The following is a 5,339-nucleotide window of genomic DNA, read 5'->3' as shown; positions in this document are numbered from 1 at the left end:
TCAACAAGACACCTGGGAAAGGCGAACCTCTCTTGAAAGAATGGGCCCGTCTGACAAAAGGATTTAAGGCACTTGGCTCCAGGGTACAGGAGAGATTTTGGGAACTGCAGCTGCTTATATTATTTTTAATCCCAAAGAGAGTGGGCGTGGGGTGGGAATCTTTCCTTTTAAAAGTGCTCTGGTTCATTTAAATTATGGAGGAAAAAATTAGGGCAGGGGACAAACTATGTTATCCGTGAAGCATTTTGGGACAAAGCAAAAGAATCCAGCTGTGGCTGTGCATCTTTAGGCCTTGACCATGGAGTCAAGACAAATAAGTCTGAGGCCTGTTAGGAGAATCGTGAGGTCGACAGTGCTGGGTCCCAAAGCGTGGGAAACGCCAGGGCTGTTCTGACCAGCTCGGCACATGTAGGGAACAGCTCTGGTCCTGGGCTCTTTGTGTTCACGTGGATGGGTGAGGGTTCATTTTACTGCAGCAACAAAGGCATCCCACCTGGTACCTGGAGAAACCTATAATCCCCAGAAATTATGGAACAGGGGTTCTGTTGAGAAAGTTTTCCGACAGCCAGGGAGAGAAAATGGTCTATGAGATGACCACTAACGAGCAGCAAAATAATGCTACCTGACAGTAATCAATTCAACAGACACACACCGAGACCGCTCACAGGCCAGGCCTTGTGAATGATGCTGCAAACGGAGAAGCGGAATAAGCTCTACCGCTCCGATGCCCAGGCTGCCGCGTCCTGTTCTCTTGCGTGTGTTTCTCCCCTGTGCCGTCCCTTGAATGCTGCTCTCTTTACCACCATCTTTTACTGTCTTCTCATTCCGCATCTCCCTCCGGACTATTTCATCCAGTCCTGCGGACTCATCTATTCTCATCGCTCCCAAACCTAGGTTCCAGCTAGGCTTACCCTGTGAGTTCCAGTCCCTTATGCTTCATATCTGTTGGATACCTCCACCTGGACATGCTACAGGAGCTGCAAACCTAAGCCCGCTGCCTTTTCTGTCTTGGAGAACACCGTGCTCTTATAAGCCAGATGCCTGGGTGTCATTTCAGACTCCTCCCTCTCCACATTTCTCATTTTCTATCAATCACTGGGACCTGTAGGTTTTACTCCCTTAACGATTCTCGTCTCCGGCCTCCTTCTGTCCATCTCTTTTACTATGGCCTCAGTTGAGGCCCCAATCCTAAGAGCCTCATTCTCTGGGCCCCTCCTGGTGGTGAAGGCCTCTGCCCTGTGCCATGCTCTTAGTTTATAAATGCAACAAGAGATTTGGGGAAGATCAGGAGAAACCATTTGCTTATTAGTCCCAAGAAGGAAGTCACTGGTCCTTTGAGCTGCAAATGTGTCCACCCACCTTTCTACTCTCCCCAGGCTGGGCGTACACTAAAGTGGGCGGGGCTTCAGCCTTTGGGGTCCTCAAATCCAGATTTGTGCTGTTTTGGCCTCGTCAGAGGGTCCCCAGGAAGGCAGACTGGAGGAAAATTCTGCTTGTCCAGTATCAGAGAGGTGACTCACCAAGGGTGATTCATACCACTCCATAGATTTATTATAAACCTAACAAATATTTTGTATCCATGAATAAGAGGGAACTTTCTCTCACTTTGTGAAAAGAACAAGAAAGCTCAGAACTGATTGTGCAGAGCACAGTGAAGTGAATTGCTTCTCTTTTTTTCTAGTCCTCCCTAGAAATTGAAAGAACCATGAAGAGCTTTCTTTGGACTATTGACTTCCTGAGAATTTTTAACCGCTTGACTCAGGATGTCTGTCTGTGGTACACGATAGTACCAAGGCTGTTCATATCTACCAGAGTCAATGAACTCTGCAGTTAAGTTATCTTTTGGGCAGGTATGTGAACTTGATCTAAATGCTGACACAAGGCAAATTTATGGATGGTGAATGAATAAATTCAGGAATGGAGTAAATTGTAACTAGGAGCCTTTGAGTTGTAAGCACTGTGCTAAGCTCCACACTGAGACAGGGAGAGAATATAGAGGAAGGCCATCTGATCCTACCGGAGGGTGGGCAGTCAGGGAAGACTACTTGGAGGTGGTGACATATGAGGTGATGTTTGAAGTATGAGGAGGAGTTGGCCAGAGAAAGAGTGGGGAGGAGAAAGGAATCTGGGAAGCAAGACCCATTCCTCCGGGCTCAGCGTGAAGGGACCTGGGTGCTGCTGGGTTTGGCAGGGACGAAGGTTGCGTGTGTGGGCGTGGCGGTGGGCGAGGCTGGGGAGACAGGCAGGTGCCAGGCTCTGGAAGGGAGTCTTGATGCATGCCACAGAGCCAGCACTTCGTTCTGAATCTCCATAGTGCCTTCAGAGGAGCTGAGGTACAAAGCGGATGTGACCAGATTTGCACCTCAGAGAGCACCGCCTGGCTGTGATGTGGAGGATGGAATTTCGCGGGGCAAAACTGGAGGCCGTCTCCATGATTCAGGTGAGGGCAGACCGGGGTCTGGACTAAAGAACGAGGCAAGGACAGTTACGAGTCAAGGTGACAGCATGTTCTCAGCTCCCGCGTCTTCCCCTCTCAGCCTTGTTTCCTCTTGTCTTGGCATTCTGTCTCTAAAGTTTCCCAGATATTTCATGGTACCTTAGTCTCTTCCAGCTGGAAACAAAGCCTAAAATTTTAAAGAGGACTAGAGAGAGAGAGCACCGATTCAACCCAAAGGGAGAGCCTTTGTTTGCAGTCGCATTTTGGGGACATGGCTTGCTCATGTAGTGTGTGTAGACTGAATGTCGCTGTACTCTTAGCAAGACCAGCTCGATCCCCTTTAAGGCACAGCCATCCTATGAAAATGGGAAAAACCAGGTTTGGCTTTTGGGGTATCTGGAATCAGAGGGAGCACACGCGTTCTCTCTGCGCTTCTCGAAGGCAGATCACGGCTGAAAGCAGCGGCCTCGGCCACCCCTGGGCTGGAATCGTCGGCCATTCGTCCCTCTTGTCCTCTTCCCAACATCCATGCCCTGCACCAGCCTGAAGTTCGCCCACGGCAGCCTCTGGGGACTCCAGGCTCAGCTATAACCTGGGGCTCTTTGGAAGCTCTGCGTGGTGGTGCAGGTGGCCCTGGACCGCTTCCAGACCCGGGGTGGGGAGAGTAGATCAGAGTTGGGAGAGCGGACAGGTGTTCTCTGCCTCTTGCCAGCGTGTTGCAGTCACAGTTGTACTTTGCCTGAGTCAATAGGCAGAGTCATGGTGCTGTGTGACGGTGGCACTTCTGAGGCGGCTGCATTTCAGATTTCCAAGAGACCCTGAATCCTGGGGATGATATTTGCTTCAAATGGTGTGGAGGAGTAGAGGCATTCAGGGTTAGGTGTCTGGAGATGGATCCAAGGATGACACAGCTTATTAGCTTATGATAGACTAGTCAGTGTCTCCTTTCTGGGCCTCAGTTCCTCTCACGTCAAGGGGAGATAAATAATGATCCCTGCCCTCCATTGAAGGTTTCATGAAGATAAACTTGTCAACTCTCTTGTCAACTCTCTCAGTGACCCTGAGGGCAGGGATGTGTCTTATTCACTTACATGTCCTCAGTGCCAAGCATTGTGCCTGGCAAACTCAAATGTTTGTTGATTGACTTCATAAACGGATGCTGCAGTAAAGTGTACAGGACATGGGCATTCTCGGCTAATATAAAATTGCTGAGAATTTGATCACCAAAGAGAAAGCAGATTTCCATACGTGTCCTCCTCTCCATCCCCCTTTAGGTAAAGATGGAATGAGCTAATGTTTGTGTGGGAACATGTTAAAGTGAAAATCAGCTGGAGGGTTACTGTCTTCCAACCTTTCTCTTCTCCTCAATTCTCGGCAGTGCTTGTGCTACTGGACGTTTTTCCGCTAGAGTAAAGCAGGGGGTGGCCCATCATTATTGATTCATTCCATGGTGAAAGATTATGTCACCTCTAGGAAGCTAAAGTTGCCAATCTCATAGACTGAGAAAGATTTTTATGCTCGTCTGAGACAAATGCCTTTCTGATTTGCATAAAAGGGTCCATTCCGCCAGGAATTCCTTTCAGTTCCTATTTTCCCATTCCTGTGCTTCGAAGGAGAACTGACTGGGAGGTCGGACTCTCCTCATGCTGATCCTAGCTCCACCACTCTCTGCCCACTTGACCTCTGTTTAGTCCTTCAACCTGTCTGGGTCTCAGTTTCTTTATCTGCAAAGCGAGAGTGTTTGGTGGCCATGAGCAAGGCTGCGCCTTGCGGGCTCCCACCGGAGGGAGTGTAATCGGCCAAGAGCTCCAGCTGCTGCTGTGCAGTCAGTCCACTGTGGGCTGGCACCGTGAGCACGTTTCCCATGGGCTGCCGCCAGCCGGTGACCGAGTGCGGTGGGGACCCTAAGGCAGGCCTCTTCCTGGGAGACACAGATGGCCGACTTTGGCTGGAGAACTCCGCGGCGTCCGTGTTGAGCCTTCTTTAGGCTGCAGGTGGTCTAGGACGCGTACACGCATCCTTCTCTCCCTCTCCTTCACTCGGGGACAGACTTGCGGTGTGTCTGCTGGGCGTGTTGGCCTCCGACTGTCTCCCATTTTCTCCTATGCATGCATTTCCCCTACTAAGATCGATGAATGTTCAGTCCCCTCTTGGTGTCTGCTTCTGGGAGGATCTGGACTCACACGGGGTGATAATAGCTCGTGGTGAGGACCAAGTGCAGTGACGTAAGCAAGGCATTGATTAGAATGACAGGCACAAAATACGTGCCCAGGAAGTGGTAGGATGTCCCGTTGTCGTCATCATCATCTGGCCAATTTTGCTTCTTTGTTTGTTTCGGGCACAGAGAGCTCCAGTGGCACATCCCAGGTCACAAGGCAACTTTGTATTAGAGTGAGAGCAACTGTGATTTCTGAGAAGAAATGGATTCATTAAAACACCCTTTGAAAACTTACTTAATTTAAGCAAAAGGCACAAACCAAATCCCTTTGAAATGTGCAGCCATCTTTGCCAAAGCAACCAACTCCATTTTTAGTCAAATGCACGAATGATTGGTAACATTCTTAGGTGCCTGCCAGTACTCCTGATATCTAGAAATATAGTCCAATCAGTAAACCAGGGCAGCTCCTTTGCTGTTCCTGAGAATTCTGTGGGGGTGCAAAAAATTGGCCATTATTATTCATAGTTTGCAGATAAGGAAGCAGAGAAACTAAGTGGCAGTTTCAAGGTCACCCAGATGCTGACAAGTTTGGGGCTGAAACTGCCTTTTTCTCCTGGTGCTCTGGAAACTCAAGGATTGGTGGATGCTGTTCAAACTCTGTTCCCAGAGACAGTCTTATATCAAACTGGAACCAGGAACTGGCCTGAAAAGACCCTTCTCAAGCCCTGTTCTGCCCAGCCTCAG

The 5,339-nt window shown here is 49.4% G+C and overlaps 1 protein-coding gene across 2 annotated transcripts in view; it reads left to right on the top strand.

The window, feature by feature from the left end:
* Positions 1-5,339, top strand: part of KCNK10 (potassium two pore domain channel subfamily K member 10) — a 124,028-nt gene that overhangs the window by 49,439 nt on the left and 69,250 nt on the right. Inside the window, exon 1 of one of the 2 annotated variants that reach the window (XM_011357122.1) lies at positions 2,383-2,440. The exons of the other annotated variant lie outside the window; for it this stretch is intronic. The gene's annotated coding sequence lies outside the window, so the exon portion shown is untranslated. Of the gene's footprint in view, positions 1-2,382; positions 2,441-5,339 lie in introns of those variants that run through there. 2 annotated transcript variants of the gene reach the window in all.

This window comes from Pteropus vampyrus, unplaced genomic scaffold (genome assembly GCF_000151845.1).
Source record: "Pteropus vampyrus isolate Shadow unplaced genomic scaffold, Pvam_2.0 Scaffold32, whole genome shotgun sequence".
Classification (NCBI taxonomy): domain Eukaryota; kingdom Metazoa; phylum Chordata; class Mammalia; order Chiroptera; family Pteropodidae; genus Pteropus; species Pteropus vampyrus.
Note: the sequence above shows the minus strand (reverse complement) of the source record. Positions and strands in the feature narration are given on the sequence as shown.